General features: G+C 38.1%; 1 protein-coding gene and 1 long non-coding RNA gene across 4 annotated transcripts in view; one reads left to right on the top strand and one right to left on the bottom strand.

The window, feature by feature from the left end:
• LOC102013017 overlaps positions 1 to 17239 on the top strand; it is a 26696-nt gene extending 9457 nt beyond the window's left edge. Inside the window, exons 2-5 of one of the 3 annotated variants that reach the window (XR_001235513.1) lie at positions 7052 to 7173; positions 8628 to 8697; positions 10700 to 10939; positions 15304 to 17239. This is a non-coding gene — a long non-coding RNA (uncharacterized LOC102013017). Of the gene's footprint in view, positions 1 to 7051; positions 7181 to 8627; positions 8698 to 10699; positions 10940 to 15303 lie in introns of all 3 variants that reach the window. The other 2 variants (XR_001235512.1, XR_001235514.1) reach the window with 2 other exon arrangements.
• Positions 1 to 18455, bottom strand: part of Il7 (interleukin 7) — a gene marked incomplete at its 5' end in the record, with an annotated part of 35877 nt that overhangs the window by 14604 nt on the left and 2818 nt on the right.

Below are 18455 nucleotides of genomic sequence, written 5' to 3'. Positions count from 1 at the left end.
CAAAACAGATGTGGCAATACACAATGTACACTATTTATTACAGTAACAGAATTATGAAACAATTCTTATGTCAGTAAAGACCAATACTGACTGCTCTAGACTGTCCTTAGTTGAGCACATTGCTCCATCAAGAGATATGAGATAACCCCTATTTATCTGATACCTAGGTCTCAGATCAATCAGATCCGAAATCAGAGCCAAAAATGAGATTAAGTTCCATAAAAAATACATGACTACTAAGTAATAAAGAGGCAAAAATACGTAAGACAATGTGCATTATAATGGAAATGTTTGCAGTTGCATGAACTTGGCAAAATCCAGGAAAATGCTTTTAACATAAAAAGATCTATCTCCACAATTGGCATAGGAACATTACTGCTTCTCACCAGAGAAATAGCTTTATCCAGGAAAGTGGCAATTTCATGAAGGTCATGATCTAGAGACGATCTCATGATCTAGACAGCAATTTGTAGAGACCAAGTGGAAGAATCTACAGAGTTTATTGCAGAAAGCATAATAGAAAACACTATGAGAAATTTCAAGTATAACAGATGCTTTGATAAAACGTCACCTTCAGACATGAAGGCTTATAATAAAGTATGTACGAAAAAGTGACACAATGTTGTAATCCCTGGGTGGAAGAATGTATAAAAGTTTGCTAAAAGCAAAAGCAAAAATGCATCTATTTCTGTATGTACTAGTTTCAGTTTCCCTATATATCTGTGTTTAAATGCATTTATGTTTTTTTAATTAGGAGAAGCGTAATGATGCTAGGGACAGAACAGGGATCTTATGTATGAATACTAAAATGTTTCTGAAGAAAAAATAACCAGTGAAACCAAAACAAATGCTTCAGAATTGAAGAGAGATTGATTCCTGTGTTTAAACATATATATTTATATATATATTGACATATTATATGTATTTCAGTATTTTCATATATATTTTTGAAATTTTATGTTTTGATATTAGATATATATATATTTGACATATATGTCAACAACAAGAAAAACCAATATATCACGACGATTTTTTCTGTAACTATCTTCCTTGTGAAGGAAGGGAGCCGTGCTCCAATAAGCCTAACCTTGAGTTACTCTCCAATAGTTACTTTCAGGGGACCGACCTCTACTGAGCTCTGTGATCACTGCCCCTGGTGACTGTGGGTTCTCACTCCCTGATGCAGGCCATTTTTATCTGATGTGCAAAGAAGATAAATATACAGTCTTACCAAGAATACTATTTCTTTATCCAAACAATATGACAAAAAATTAACTCTAAGATTAGTCCTACTGAAAAAGATCAGAACAAATATCCATAGTAGATATATGGTGATGTAGTACAGCCAATATTAAATACTGAAATATGTGGTGATATGAATGTGTAAAATACAGAAAACACAACAGCAGCATGTTTTATCAAAAAATTAATAAAATACAAACTCTGTTACTATGTGAGGGCTGAGAGGAAGTGAAATATGATAACTTCCTCCTGTGCCAGTGAAGTGTAGGCATGTGCACCCCTCGAGGCTGATAGAAAATACAATTTTAATAGATTTCTGGAAAAGCCTTTTAAGAGAATTCTATATAATATGTTCAAATCACACACAAAAAGGAAAATACAATGCTGCCATTCACATACCAAATGACAAAAAATAAAAGAAATTGTAGTATTTAAAAATAGCTATAAATTATTATTATAATGTATTAGTAAGTATCATTAATATCTATTATCATTATATTGATAATTATATTATAACAATTATATTATAATCATATTAATAATTATAAATTATCTTTAAACTCAAATTAAAACTCATTTTCTGCACACATATATAATAAGTTTGTTCTATATAATGAATACACCAAAAATAGAACAGAAAAAATTTAAAGTTTCTAATATAAAATATACACAATCATCATTAGACAAACAACATAAAATAGCAGATAAGAACAGGCTATTCATAGCAAAGGTAATGCGAACTGTCAACATGAAATGATACTTATCTTCTATTTGTCAACAAAAATGCAAATTTAAGCTAAAATGAGACGTAACGTTTCACATATCAAGACTGATAAAAATGTTAAAGGCTCATAGCATCTGATACTGACAAGAATACAACAAAATAACAGGTTCCCTCGATTGCTAGTGGAAGTCACTTTAAAAATGAATGTACCACGTTGGGGATGTAGCTCAGTGGCAAAGCACCTGCCTGGCAAGTGCAAGGTACTGAGTTTGATTCCCAGTTCAAAAAAAACCAGTAACAGAAAAAAAAAACAAAAAATGGATATACTAGCTTATTCATCCAATTTCACTGTAGCAACCATTTCTATAGAAAGCGAACCATCATTTAAAAAGTTATATACACATATATTTGTATAAAGATATCTATAATAACATTGTATGAGCAAATAATTGTCTATTCATAAATAAAACAAGTGCAAAACAGATGTGGCAATACACAGTGTACAGTATCATGTCATATTAAAAAATCTTACTCTAGATGTATTTGACCTAGAATGAGATTCACCATACAAAATGAAAAAAATAAACAAAAATTGAAGAGTGTAGCATGATCTTATTTTTAAGTAACACTGAAAAGGAAAATACCTCCACAAACATGCATGAATCCTGACTCATATATATGTAAACTTTTCTGAGCAAGAAAGATGTTATGCTTTGTGTGTGCATTTGGAGTAAAAAATAGAGGAAAGATACTTTTGGACCCTGGGTTATGTGAAAGGAAAAGAGAAAAAACAGTGTTTGAAGCTTGAGAAGTGCAAGGGTTTTTGTTTTTTACCTGTTTTGCCAGGTTGTAACTGGTCATTGTAAAAAGTAAAGTTAATTAAATAAAGGTAGGTATTAGTTAAAATAAAAAGATACATATCTTGCTATTTCTAATATTAAATATGTAAATGTACATACATTTTCTGTTCTCTAGGCGAGGGACCAAGGATTTTTCTTTAAATATGAATTTATTGATTCGAGTTTTCTATCATTTTTTTCTTTTAGAATGAATAAACTAGCACCATTTATTAAAGAAGCTATCTTTCTTCCAGTGTATGTGTTTGGCTTCTTTGTCAAATGTAAGGTGGTTGAGTATGTCTGGAGTTGTGTCTACATCTTCTAATCTGTTCCATTAATTTTTGAGTCTTTTCTTTTTTGCCAGTGCCATGCTGATTTTATCACAGTAGCTTTGTCATATAATTTCAAGTCAGGGATTGTGATGGCTCCTGTCATGTTTTGTTGCCCAGAATTGCCTTTACTATTCTAGGTCTCTTCTGGTTCCAAATGAATTTTAGGAGTATTTTCTCTAATTCTGTTAGAAATGTTGTTGGAATTTTGATTGGAATTGCATTAAATCTGTGTAATAGTTTTGGAAGTATGGCCATTTTTACTACATTGATTCTTCCTACCCACGAGCCACTGAGGAAATCTGTGTGGAGATTCCTCAAAAACCTAGCATTGGAGGTCCCATTTGACCCAGCTATTCCTCTTTTGGGTATCTTCCCAGAAAAACTAAAAATATCACACCACAGTGATGTATGTGCACCCATGTTTATAGCAGCAAAATTTGTACTAGCTAGATCTTGGAAACAACCCAAATGTCCATCAACCAAGGAATGGATAAAAAAGATGTGGTCTTTTTATATAGTGGAGTATTACTGAGCTATAAAGATGGATAAACTGGATACTTTTATAGGTAAACGTATGCAACTTGAGTCCACCACACTCATAAGTGAAATAAACCAGATGCACATGTGTAAACCTCCTATTGTCTCCCTACTGTGAGAAGCGGGAAGAGTAAATGTGATAAAAAAAAATGTACAATAGATACTGTAAAATGGGAAGAAACTCCAAAAGGGAGAAGAAACTGGTTTAAGGGAATAGGAAAGGGGAAGGGACAGAAAAGCAAAAGAAGAAAAATAATATAGGTATATATAAAAAGTAGTTAAGATAGAGATGCTGCTGATTTCTCTCAGTCCACTGAAAAGATAGGTCTGTGCTGACACTGTGTAAATGCTGACGTCTCGGACTCCCAGTAACCGATTCAAAGGTAACTGCACAACGTAGCAACGTGCTGGCCACTGTTACTCTCCTATCATATCTTCCTGGAATTTTGTTCTTATGTTTGCATGTTTATCGTGTTTTTGTTTCTTCTTCTTTAAAATAAAAAAGAATGAATGCTCACGATGCATTCTCTATAATTTCTACATTCAGTTTGACAGGACTCTTAGACACTTGAAAAGTAATCTGAGTGTTACTTTACTGAAGTGTTTTTATTTACTTCACCATTTTAGTTATTTCACCCACACCTATTCAATAATTTTTGTGTCATTTTATGTTCTTCCCCAAATACCACACTATCTTTCTTTTAAAGAGGAAAAACAATAAAAAAGGTACAAAATTTCAAAACAAACAGTATCTTCACTATTAAATTTATAGTAAGTGTTGAGGCTGGGTAGCTTCACCTGTCTAACGTTTCTCTTTTTCAATACTGTTTGCTATTCAGTGTTTTTCCTCTCACCATCTGCAGTATCAGTTTTTGAACACCTATAAAATAACTTGCTGGGATTTTAACTGGGGTTGTGATGAATCTAGAAGTAGTTGGAAAGAGCAAGCATTTTTATACTACGGAGTTGCCTTATCCATGAACATGGAGTATTTCTTCATTTATTTTTATCTCTTTTGATATCTCTTAGTTTTAGTTTTTCTCACATAGATCTTACACATATTTTACTGTATGTTCCAATAATATGTTGAAAACAACACTGAAAGGGAAAATCTGTGCTTTGTTAGTGGAAAAATTTTGAATTTCTCACCATTAATGCTGATCTTAGCTGTAAATTGTAGGATTTTTTTATTGTATTGAAAAAGTTCATGTCCGTTCAAGATTGTTGAGGTTGTACTATAAACTGAGATTGTATTTGGTCAAAAGCTCTTTTTTCATATATTGACATGAGCATGCAATTTTTCATTAACCTGTTGACATGACCAAACATTGATATCTGAATTTGAATGAGTCTCACATACCTGCAATAAATACCACTTGGTTAGGGGTATGTTTATGACCATTCACCCTGATGCGTCAGCATCACTGGATTAAGAAATGCTTAGAAGATTAGTGAGGGTGCTCTGTGGGTGTATCTGGATAGGCTCAGGTGTGGCCCTGCGTACTGTGTATGATCATCCATTCTCCTCTGTCACCGTTCCTCTGCTCTACTTCCCACCACCAGGAACTGAGCAACTTTTCTCCTCCGCATCCTTCCCCCATGATGTCGATGGGTTGGAGCCAGCCCATCCCATATTGAAAAATGACTCAATTAAAACAAATTTTCTTTTAGATTGTGGATGTCAGGCATCCTGCCCAGCAAAAGAAAAGTTGATTAATACAAAAATTGGTTCAGGAGAAGTGGGGTGATTACTGTGACTGTACCTATGTGGTTTAGAAGCCTTTGGAACTGTTTTGTGGGAGAAAGTTAGAAAGGTTTGGAGGTCGAGGCTAGGGAAGCCTTAAAATGCTGTAAGAAGAACTCAGTGGGAGATTCGGGTGGGAGCTCGAAAGACCAGAATGCTGGTAGGAATGTGGACACTAAGGACCAGGCTTGGGAAGTTTCTATTGGGAACAAGGACTCCATTGACAGTTGGACTAAAGCCCATATGTGTTACACTCTGGCAGAAGATATGTCTGCATTTTGTCCACGTCCTTAGACGGCAGGAGGCTGAGAATAAAGACCATAGACGAATAAATCTGGAAGAGAACATTTCAGTGTAGCCTAACATTTAAGCTGTCACACGGACACTGCTGACTGCTTTTATCTAGATTTATGGTGAGAATCAGAGGCAAAAGGAACAAAAAAGTTTTAAACTTAAATTTTAGCTCAGAAGGAACCACATGTAAAGTTGGAACCAAAAGAAATCCGGGTGCTAAAGAGATTAGACCATTAAAGTGAAACCAAATAGTTTGTACAGGGACACAAAGATAGATGTTCTGAGGGCATCTCAGAAATAAGCAAAACCCTATCTATCACAGACTCAAGCATGCAAAAAATGTAAACGTTTCACTCAAAAAGAGAATCCCTGGGCTTCCTACTGGGGAATTAGTGCCCCAAGATTCACTTCACTCCACTCAACCATTCAGGGATTCAGAGGTCACTGTAGGCAAGGTCCAAAGACTACTGCTCCTCCTGACAGCAGACACCGACATCCTCCGTGTGATATTCACTTTACTGGCATAAAGAACGCAAGAGGTGTAAAGTGAGTGAAGCTTCTACAGAGGTTCCAGAGGAAAGCCTGGAGGGGCCAGGCAAGAAGCCTCCAAGAAGTCAGTGTGTGAGTATGTGGGAATGATGCCAAAATTCCAGTGGAAACTCTGGGAAGTTGGACATGCCAGCAACGTGGAACATCCATGCAGGAAAGTGGCAGGCTGTGAGGGGAACTACCCCAAGTAAGAGGCTTGTGGGCTACAACCAGCATGGCCATAGGACTAGGGCCATACGAGCTTTTGAAACTTACATCCTACCACTATGTGTCCCGCACACCATAGATAGAGCTACAGAAGTTAGTATTTGCCCTGATGGGTTTTGGTCTTACTTTGGTCTGATTCTTTTCTGTCTCCCATTCCTCCATTTTGGAGCAGAATGCTTACCATGAAACATTTCAGTTGTAACTTGTTTTTACTTTTGCAGGAATTCACACTAAGGGTTTGTGCTGAGGGCCAGAAGAGACTTAGAATTGGACTTCTGGTGCTAGGATTGCAAGACACTGGGGGTCAGATTATTGCATTTACAATCGTGTGGGTAGTTGTATAGTATTATGTTAGGCAGAATTATGAACTTGCTTTTTTATTTGTAGACTAAGTATGGCTTAAAGAGATGTGTTTGGGTATGTTATTGTTGAGGGGTAGATTGTGAGCATTAACCCTGCCATATCGACTTCATTAGATTAATAAATGTCCAGCAGATCCGTCAAGCACTCCCTGGGTGTGTCTGGCTGGGGCATCGTGGTGTTACCTTGGGTATTACACACTGTTCCTCGTCCATTCTGGCAGTGTTTCCTGCTTTGCTCCTGGGCCGCCATGATCTGAGCAGCTCTGCCCTTCCGTGTCTTCCCCCCATGATGGAGTCAGCCAAACACAGACTGAAAATGGGAGCCACTTAAAACCTGCTTACAGTAAGCTGTGTGTGTCAGTTACTGTGTCCGGCATCGGGAAAGCTAATACAATGCGTGTGTGCATTCTTCTACTTTATTTGCTAATAACACCTGCCTGCAGGAGAGGTGGTGGGTAGAGGTGGGTTATGAGGGAATAGAGTGTGAGGAAGAACGAAGAGGGGACAGAGGAGGGCTTCTGATAAAAACTTTGCCTCCCTGCAGATGTACAAGGGGTGCATTCCACCTGAAAGACGGCATTTGCTCCAATTAGAAATATCTTATTAAGTACACAGACCTCTTTCCGTTTGCAACAGTCACTGTGAAACAAATCAGAAAGTAATCAACCTTAAACGTAAACCGTGCTCTACATTTTCCACCAAACAATAAGGAAAGAAGAAACACACATACTGGTATTTGCGAGCTGACTTGTGTTTACTTGGTCTGTTTTGGAATTCTTCATAGTAAGTCACCCTTAATGGATGAGGTTTGAGAAGGCTAACGGATATCAAGTATTTGTAAAGATTAAGACAGTAGAGCCTTATCGACCTCCACGCCCCTTAGCTCATTTTCATTCGCTAACCCAAGTTGCTAACTTAACAGGCCCAGAAGGGGAAGTCACTGGAATTTTTGGCTTTAACATTATTTCTTTGTGTGACCATAAATAAATATTTTTTGACTTGCATGAAACAGATGATATTTAATGCAATAACCTAACACCCCAAAAGTATTTCCTATTAACTTTTCTACTGAAATTCTACGGTGAGTATATAGTCCTATTAACAACTCTAACAAAAATTTCAAGTAAACAAAAATGTGATCGTTAGTTTCCTAAAAGAGCATATTGAATGTCTCTATTCTACATGAAACAGAAGCATAAGTATAAAGTTAAATGCTTTAACAATTGGTATTGATAATAATTTACTGGGAAAAACACCATGAATAAAAGAAAAACAAGTCTAAATATGATATTGAAAATGACTATATTTTCAGGTATGATGTATCAGATAAATATCATTATGCAGTTGTGTTCTCAAAATGCTTTTATGCTGAAGAATTAAAAAATACACTTGCGATTTTGTTTCAACTTGTAGAAATGCCTATATAAAATTTATCAGTGAGGCTCAAGTTAAGAAAAATCATGTAATTGGTAAATTTCATTGGAAATACTAACTGTGTAGAATACAGAACAAAGATCTCACAAAAGGGAAGTGGATAAATCTTGATTTTTGAACAAATTTTGTATTTGGTATCAAACTGTAAATGCATTTGATCACGTTGTCTTGGAAGTGAATGTGTATTTGCTATTTGTGAGACGCCTCTCCAATGTACCTTAGATACACAATGTGGTTTTACTTTAATTTGTGTTAGTTAAGGTGTGGTTATGTAAGGTTAAGGATAAGAGACGGTGTTACAGGAATTATATGATTCAGCCATTGGCAGATTTCCATAGATAATACTGTTCATGTCAAATACAGGCACTGCATAATTATGGAAAACCTGGCAGCATATCCACCTGTAGTTGGAGCCACGCCACATCGCACCAAAGTATGCATGTCCTGTTCTGAGTGTGTAGAAATGTTATCCCAAAATACAAGCAGGGCATCCGTTCCCAGGACCTTCCGAACTAAACTATAATCCTACATCAGTGCAATGGAAAGAACAGTGAACTAGAGTTTTTGGACAGCTGTGTCCACTCTCAAAATGGAATAATTTTATAGTAGGGATAGACCTCAGAGGTTGTGCAAGTTCAAATTATAGTTATAAATTAGGAAAGGGAGGCTGTGATGATTAACTGACTTGCACAAACTCTCATATCCCAAATGACAAAGCTAGGCCTCTGACGGTAGTTTTCATTATGGTACAATGTTCTTTCTACAGCACTGTACCAACTTAATGTAGCCTCTTCCTGAACTTTCTCAAATATAAAATGAGTACGTTGGACACAAGCAATGCTTGTTACACACAGTAGCCCATGGTGTCCTGGGGTTCTACCAGGTGACCTGGAGGCCACTCAGCAGCGGCAGGGTGTGCTGCAGGATCAGGGCTCAGGCCCACTGGAGTGCCGTGTAGTCGTCTATTTCAGAAACCTAGGACTAAGTAAAAATTCTGAAACTGTACTTCTGGATTCTATAAATGTAAAATCACCTTCTGTGTTTAATTTTAATAGAATTTCATTCTTGTAATTCAAACAATTTACAGCCACTTTTGATTAAGAATGTACCACAGGAAATCTAGAAAGCATAATGTAGACATAGTATTTCTAAGATGAGTAACACAACCCGTCATTTATTGAATACTTACTAAATTCCAAGCACTGGCCCATGAGCCATAAATATATGCTCATTTAATCCTTATAATAACCCCTCGAAGTATGGGTATTAACGTCAGCCTCATTTTGGAAATAAGGAAACAAAGGCACAGAAAGTTAGCTTATGCAGTATAACGCAGCTCCTAAGCAGCAGGTTCCCTATGAACACTGAGGTTCGTGTGACATAACACTGTAAGTTTCTCATCTTCAGGTTAAAACATATCTGTTTACTATGGTGCACAGAAAACTTTCCTCTCTTTAAATTACATTTTCCTCTATCAGTCAGTACCAGTGATGGACTCTGAATTAGTGCAGTAGCACGCCTAAGTAATTACCATAAACAGAAAAGCAATGGAAGCACAAGTATTAGCATGATGACACACCCACAATGTCTGGGTCAGTTATCTGTCTGACAGTCACACTTATGACCATAGGTAAAGAAGCCAAATTCAAAAAACCTTGCCACAGTTAGTGCTGACATAGGTGCAAGCTCAAAACAAAGATTACTCATGTAGAGGTTTTCATAAAATAGCTATGAAAGCAGAGGAGTATTAGACGTATCACTGTCCTCAAAGATGAAGACACTGACTTAGTAAAAGGATGACTAGGTATGAATATTACAAGTCTTGACAAAAATAGGCGCCTCTAAAAAAAAGAGTTCTGTTTGTCTGTTTGTTTGAGACTGTCTTGCTATGTAGTTCAGGCTGGCCTCGAACTTGTGGCAATCTTCCTGCCTCAGCCTCCTGAGTGATGGGATTACAGGCATGTACCACCATATCCAGGTAAAAAAGGAATTTTAAAGAGATGTTCCTTTGTGACAGTGATACATTTCATGGTCACGTTGCAGCTTTAGCATTCACCTCAGTTCTCCAGCACAGAAAGATACCTGTTTCCCTCTCTAGGTGCGGAGGGCCATTTCAGTCTCACCATTCCTTTAAAGGACTCCATCAGTTCAGTTACTATTTGCTGTGTTTTATTTACTCGATCTTAGTGCAAGAACTTCATTTTATCCAAGTTCGAGTGTTTCATGGCATTTTCATGTCATAAAAAATGACTCATTCAATGACAATATCACTCGTCACACGCTCCCAAACTTTCAGAGGACATCAGTTGCCGCCTGTACATGTTAGTGCAGCTTTCTAAAGGCAGCGCGCATCATCAGTCTGCAGTATCTAGGTTAAAATGTGGATGTTAAGATGACCTTTTTCTTCTGAATGCCCCCCATCTCGTTTATTTCAGGTGAGCCCTGTGAATGATCGTTCTGAAGGTCCTGTCTAATTCTACCACTGGAGTCAAAAAGCCTCCAGTGTCTCCCCATTATCCTGCTAGGAGACCAGGTTCACATTCCTCAGCGTGGCAGGGAACGGTGCCAAGATCTGACCCTGACGGAACCCCAACTTCCAAAATTTCACTCTTTTTCTACCGAATTCAAGTGACAGGGTCACTGGTGTAAACACAGCTGCCAAGACTGCAGGCCGGGTGAGTTGTGCTCTCTAAATATTTTTCATCACAATCAGCATCATTACCCCACTGTATTGTCAATCTTTACTTCAGAGTCCAGCTTTCCTTAAAAACTGTGAACGGCACAGGTTCAGGACTCAATATAACAGTTTTCATGCTTGTGTACCTTATTTAACAACTTGCATACAACTACTAAGAGGTATTTCATAAACGTATGCAAAATTTCATTGAAAGTACAAGATTCCAAGTTTTGACTAAAGTAGTCCTTTCTGATAAAATGGAATTCTGTCCTTAATTTTTGCCTTGTTAAAATCTATTCATCTTTTGGTGTCATATTCATACTCTACATCTCCCCTTAGTCGGTAGAGTTCCTGGAGAGTAGAACATACTCATCTCTGAATTGGCATGTTACAATTAGCACGAGTTTCATCAACGTTTACTTCCCTGAACTACTAAGGAACAGAAGTTGAGATTTATAGTGATCTGCAAAAATTGATTACAAACCTATCATCTTCTGCTTGCTGATCATTTCAGTGTATTTCAATCGCCAATCAGTCTCAAGGCTAATATGCAGGAACGGTTGTATATTAGCCTAAAAGTGGTAATCTATTCAGAAATTAGCAAAGGCACCAAGTGTGAATGTGCAATCACCAGTGCTTATGTACTTTACTTTCTAACTGCCGTACTACTTGTCTGAACTTTATAAACTGATGTACGTCCAGGACTTGTTGGATTTTATTGAGACCATGTGAGGAGCCAAGTACTATTTGAATGCATTCAAAGATTCTGCTGAGATGACCTGGGATAGCTTCAGTCAGAAAAAGGACAAATATTTACTAAAAGCGATGTCCAGCAAAGCAATATAATGAACTCTGGCAGACCAGGCTGTCACGCAGGGTGAGAGCAGAGTGCCGAGCGTGGGAGTGCTCTGAGAGCAAAACTCCAAACACTGCCGACCCAGCCTCTGGTAGACGTCAAGGGTTTGTATTGGTAGCACATAAACAAGTAGTTTTGAGAAGTCACTGGTATAATTAATGTAGTAAAAACTGTAATGATTTTACAACATCGCTCTTATGGTCTGAAACCACTGTTATGGTCTGAAAACTGAAAGATTTTACAGTGTCACTATTATGGTCTGAAATAAGGCCTCAGTACATGAACTTGGGGCCTTATTTCCCAATTCATGTACTGAGGCCTTATTTCCCCCATCTGATGACATTAGGACATGGGACCTTTGGAACTAATTAAGTCAGGAAGGTGAAGATGTCATGGATGGAATTAATGCCTTTATGAAAGAGAGACCGTAAAGCTTTCTAATCCTCTTCCCACCGTGTGAGGAAAGGTAGAGTCCACAGTCTGCGATCAGGAAGACAGCCGCCACCAGAATCCAACTGCCACCCTGATCTCATGTCCCCTGACCACATTCCACTCAGACGAAAACCAGAAAGGACCAAGGCAGGCACTCATGCAGATCTCCATCTCCACACTGTAATTTAGAAATAGAATTGAAGTATTTTCAAGCATTCTTTCACCTCCCCACCGTACACTTAGGGGACTGGTCTGTTCTGTGTAATATTTGAGATGCTCATTCTACAGAGATTTAGAAGACAGAGAATCTGTTCTCACAAATGAAAAAATTCAGATAGCAATAATTCCCGTGAATAAAATAAAAGAATATGCATGACTGAAAAATGCACTCAATGCTTGAAGTTGAAGAATACATTCCCCCATACACAAACTCCTGGCTTCCGACACGGCTATCCCGCCCGCCTTGCCGCTTTCCGGAGCACTTCGGTTCTCTGGGTGTCTAGCTGCACTGCCCTGGCTACCTCGATGCCCTGCACCAATGCAAGGCATTTCCCTTTCACGGTTATTCTGATTTGGGGGCACAGCCAGAAACTGCACGGCGTGCTATCTGCTGAACGAGGCTGATGAGGAGACACTGTCCTGGTTTTATGACCCGGCCCTTCTGTTAAATGGCACTCAGCCGCAGCACCCACCGTCTCTGATCACACCTCATGAAGACACTCATGAAAGAGGACTTCCAGAACTGCTTCAGAAAGCGGCAAGAGGGACGGGGGAAGTGTGTTTGAAGCAAGTGTTCCGAGGAGAATTAGTAGCACTGTTTTATATTATAACTATTTTTTTGAAAAATTTAAATATTCACTGTGTACTTTGATCGTACCTCATACATGGCAGGAAGAAGAGACCACTGTAATTCTAGAAGTGGGCTTTATGCTCATTAATGGACCCTTGCTGTGGTTATGTATCTCTCTTTCTTGGTTGGGTTTTATGTCTAGCAGGATTTCTGCCTTCTACCTTCCCGCGTTCCTTCCCTCCGTGCCTCCCTTCCTCCCCTTTCCCTCAATCCCTCCCTTGTGAGCGTTATTTCCCATGCATTCTGACACGCATCATCTTCTGCCTTTCAGATCGTATCTGAACGATTGTGCTAGATATAAAACTTGGTCACAGTCTGTTTTCCTCAGAATTCGTAAACATTTCAGGGCACTTAGATGTGGAAAATCTGAAGCACTTTCATTCTCCCCCAAATAGCTTGCCTTCTCTAACAGCAGTGCTCTTTCTTCATCCTGAGTGAAGTCATTTTACCAAGCTGTATCTTACAATTATTCTATATCATCTTTCATACTTCACGAGATGCATTTTTCCTGCGAATTTCTTTTTTTTCTTCACTTAGTAGGAACAACAAGCTATTTTACTCTTCTATTTGATGAGTTCCCTTTTGCAAGAACAGCTTGGCAAACTGATGTATTGTTGTTTCTCCTTTATTATTGCTTCGGTAAGTATTTTTTGTCTTTTTACTTTGCATTTCAGTGACTACAGAAAATCTTTTATTTAACTTTTATCCTTCAAATTACTTGTAATGAATTTGCCAGGTCTAACACAAGAGGAGGGTATATTTTTAGATTTCAGTTTGTCTCCTTGGCGGTATGCTATCCTTTTCCATCTCATTCTGTTTTTACAATCTCATTTTTCATGGACTCCCCTTGTACTTTAAAGAACTATGGTGGTATTCATGGATATTTTAATTGCTCCTACCAGAATGGACTCTTTCGTAGTCAAATCTACTTCGCGTGGATATATCTGTACGGCTGTCGTGTGGTTTGCATCTTAAAGTGAAGCGCACAGTGTGGACCCCTGAATCCAGGTCTTATGGTGTCATCTCACTATGAACACCTCTTCTCAGAACTTTCGAATTTTTAAAAAAGTTTGACAGATAACATTTATCATGTACAACATGATGTTCTGAAGAAAATACACTTGTGCTAAGATTAACTCTAGCTCATTAACAAATACATTACCTCCCATAGTTATTTTTGTGATGACAGCACATAACATTCGCTCTCTTTAAATTTTTCAATATGGTGCACTGTCAAGAACAGTAATCACTTTGCCAACAACAGACCTCTTAAACTTCTTTCTCTTTTCTACCTGTAACTGTAACCCTTTGGCCACCGTCTTCCCAGCACTTCTGTTTGCTGCTATTCCGTGTCAAAGTTATTCTCCTAAGCTCATCCACATTGTCACAAGTAAGATTTTGCTCCTGTTACAGTCAGATAGCGTCCACTGCGCATCTGTACCACAGTTTATCGGTTTATTTATTGATGGAACTTAGTTTGATCCTATTTCTTGGCTTCAGTGAATAATGATGTAATAACTATGGAACTGCAGTTACATATTCAACTTGCTAATTTCTTTTTTTGAAGATGTATGCCTTGTAGTGGGATTGACGGAATCTATAATGCTTGTAGCTTTAATGTTTAAAGAAAGTGCCACATTGTTTTCTAAAATGGCTGTACTAATTTACAACCCAAAGGACAGTGTGCTGAGTGTAACTCTTCTCCACATCCTCTTCAACACTTGCTTTTTTCCTTGTTATAAGAGCCATTGTGATGGGAGTGAAGCGGCATCCATTGTGGCTTTGATCTGCACCTCCCTCATGCTGACTGATATTTAACATTGTTTTCATACAGTTGTTGGCAATCTGTATGTCTTGTTTTGAGAAATGTCCATTCAAGTCTTTTGTCTTTTTGAGCTGTTTGGATTTTTGCTAGATGAGGCCAGACTATTATGAGTTCTGCCTGCCTTTAGAAAGGCTGGGGACTTTGCAGAGCATCTCTGGAAAGGGACATGCAGCACTGGTGCTGCCCTGGGGAGTGGAGAGCCATGGACAATGTGGGACAAAGAATGACTCTCTCCAGAATATTTTTAGAGCAGTTTTCCATTCAGAACAAACTGAGAGGAAGGTAAAGAGATTTCCTGCAGATGCCCCGTCCGAAAACATGCACAGCCTCCCCCAGCACCGACACCAGGCAATTTCGTCAATACTGAGCTCTTTCTTTAACAACTTGTTTTTATTACAGCATGCACTGGGTGTAGAGAGCCGATCATGAGCCGGTGATCGCCTGGCCTTTGCGTTCCGCCCGCCAGCTGAGAATGCCTCGCCTCAGAGAGAGGACATCGTACTCAGAGAGGCTCTAGCCCAGTGCACTGGCATCTCAGCAGACACTTTCACTCCTCCTGCCTCAGGAGAGTGTGAGGCACTTTTTCAGGCTACTGTCCATTTTTGTCACCATCTGTGTGAATTTCCTGTGGCTGACTGTAATATCCCCACAAACATGTCTTAAAACAACAGACATTCATTTCAGATCTGGCAGCCCGAAGTCCAAAACCGAAGTGTTGGCAGAGCTGCTTCCTCCTGGGAGCTCGGAGGGAAAGCCTGTTCGATGCCTCACTCTTAGCCTGTGGAGGCTGTTGGTAGCAGCCACTGCACTCTTGGACTTCTGTCTGTAACTCCAAGCCCGGCCTCTGACTCCACAGGAGCTTTTCCTTTGCAGCTCTCCCCTGCTCTTCCCTTCTCACAGCGTTTGTTACTGAATTTGGGATCCACCTAATCCAGGATGACCTCCTCTGAAGACTCATTATTAAACAGAGAGACCCTCTCCCCAAGTGAGGTCATATTCAGAGGCGCCAGGCAGAATCCCTTTCCAGCACCATTATTCAGTCCACTGTGCCAAGGACGTTTTATGGGGTGCTCTCTCCTCTGCAGGTTCTTGGGACGTTCTCCCCGTTCCGTGGGTGTGACTTTTCAAAGACTTCGGGGATAAAGAAGTACCTTCTCCTTGCTCTGAGTTTCTCTTTTATGCTTCTGTTAAATTTAAACTTTCCACTTGACATCATTTATGTATGTTTCCATCTGCCATTTCAGCCCAGCAACCCTCTTCAAAACATGAAAATAATGACATACATACCTGCGATGTTTCTCCTGTTTGGGAATTAAGAATAAATGTCACAAACATGAGCTAGGAATTATAATAACAAGAATGAAAATGGGAAAGAGGAGTTCGAAGCAGAGGGACCGAGGTGGTCAGGGCAAGGGGACAAAAAAAAAGAAACAAGCTGTATCATGTACACGTACCCACTCCCCACGATCGATGTAAAGATCACGTACTGCCAACGTGTACTAATAAAAGGAAACAGCAAAGATAGAGCATGAGGAAGCCAAACACAGAAAAAAAGAATAAAGTTTCTATGAACATAAGTGAGCAAGTTTGAGTGTGTAAGTTTTCCAATCATTTGAGTAAAAACTTAAGAGCACAGTTACTATATTAAATAATTGACTATATTTAGCTTTGCAAAGAACTGTCAAACTTTTAGAAAATGACGGCACCATTTCGCATTCCCACCAGCAATGATTATTTCTGTTGCTCTACTTTCTTGCTAGAATCTAGGATTGTCATGTTTTAGATTTTAGACATTCTCATAGTTGTGTTAGCTCACTGTTGTAATTTACAGTTTCCTAGTGAAGTGAGATTGTTTTCTCATTCGCTTATTTGTTATTTATATATCTTTTTGGGGAAGAAATTTATTCAGATCTTTTGACCATTTTCATTGAATTATTTTATTATAATTGTTTTAGTATAACAGATCCTTGGATATTTTCAATACAGATTCTTTGTCACATATATGTTTTACAAATTCTTTCTCCAATTCTCTATCCTTTTTTTTTCATTCTACTTCCAGTGATTCAGAGCAGCATGTTACTAATGAAGACCAATTAATTTTTTCTTAAATAGATTTTGCTATTTGGTTTGTATCTAAAAAATCATTTGCAAGTCCAATGTCACTTTGACTTTTTTCTACATTATGTTCTGTAGAGTCTACAGTTTTGGGTTTTGTATTTAGATCTATAATCCATCTTGGTCAACTTTTGTGAGAACTACACCTACTTTGCTTTGTATGTGTATGTTAAGTTCTCTCACCATGACTTATTTAAAACACTATCATTCCTCCACTGAACTGACTTTGATTTTTTGGCAAACATCAGTTAATTATATTGGCCTGGGTATATTTTTCAGCCTCTATTTATCCCTATGATCAGTGCATCTTTCATCAATATCAGTGTTTTCATTACTCCAGCTTCATAATAAATTTAAATTTGGGCAGTGTCAACCCGCTGTTCTTGCTCTCCTTTAATACTGCGGTGGTGATCTCAATCGTCTGACATTCTATATAAAGTTTAAAATGAGATTGTACATATCCACCATATATCTTTCTGGATTTTGATTGCAATTCCATTGAATCAATAAATCAATTTGGAAAGAACAGACAGTCAACAGTCCCCATAGGCAGGCCAAGAAAGATTCTAAATTAATCAATGATTTTTTCTAGACATAATACCAAGTTTGAATTGGGAAAGATAACTTCAATGTTAGTAAAGAGAATAAATCACGCCAGAGGCTGGGAGGTCAGCCAGGGGCCATGGAAAGCCGTGGAAGAGGTCCCAGTGATAGCTGATGAGTAAGCAGAGTGATGATTTACATAGGCTTTAAAGAAATATCCTAGACTGTAAGATTTGAAGATGGATGAGGTGAAGGAGTGAAGGTACTAGGAATGAGTCTATGTTTTCGGGATGGGATGGCTGGGTAAATGCTTATATCATTACCTAAGGTAGAGAACACATTAGCAGTACTAGAAGCATGATGTGTCACAGAAAAAGTGGGTAGATACTTCTATTTGATTTTTGAATTACAGTATTTCCAAAGAAATATATCTTCAAGAAAAAAGTGTTTTCTCAACTACTTGAAACAAGTTCTAAAATTTATGGTGTTGATTTATAATTCATACGCTACTGAAAGCAAAAACAGGCACGTATTTTGGTGAGCAGCCAGTGAGACATGGAGATGAATGAAACATAACAACTGTCCTTAAGATGTTCACAGACTGATACAGAGAAGACAAATAAATAAGGATGTAAAGATCCTTATAAAAATCATAAGCCATTTTAAAATGAAATTTAGAAAGTAATTCATTTGCCATTTCATGGCATCAAAGAAATGAAACACTGAGAAATAAATTGACTGAAAAATACATGTAACAAGAGAAGTATAAAACTTCTATTCTGAAAATCACAACACTGCTCAAAGAAAATAAAGGTCTAAATAAATGGGAAAGTATCATATGTTCATGGGTCATTTTTAAGAAACAGTTTCAGAAACATTTTAAAATAATAATT

This window comes from Chinchilla lanigera, unplaced genomic scaffold (assembly GCF_000276665.1).
Source record: "Chinchilla lanigera isolate Chin_1 unplaced genomic scaffold, ChiLan1.0 scaffold00043, whole genome shotgun sequence".
Taxonomy (NCBI): domain Eukaryota; kingdom Metazoa; phylum Chordata; class Mammalia; order Rodentia; family Chinchillidae; genus Chinchilla; species Chinchilla lanigera.
The sequence above is the reverse complement of the archived record's forward strand: the minus strand, read 5'-3'. Positions and strand labels throughout refer to the sequence as shown.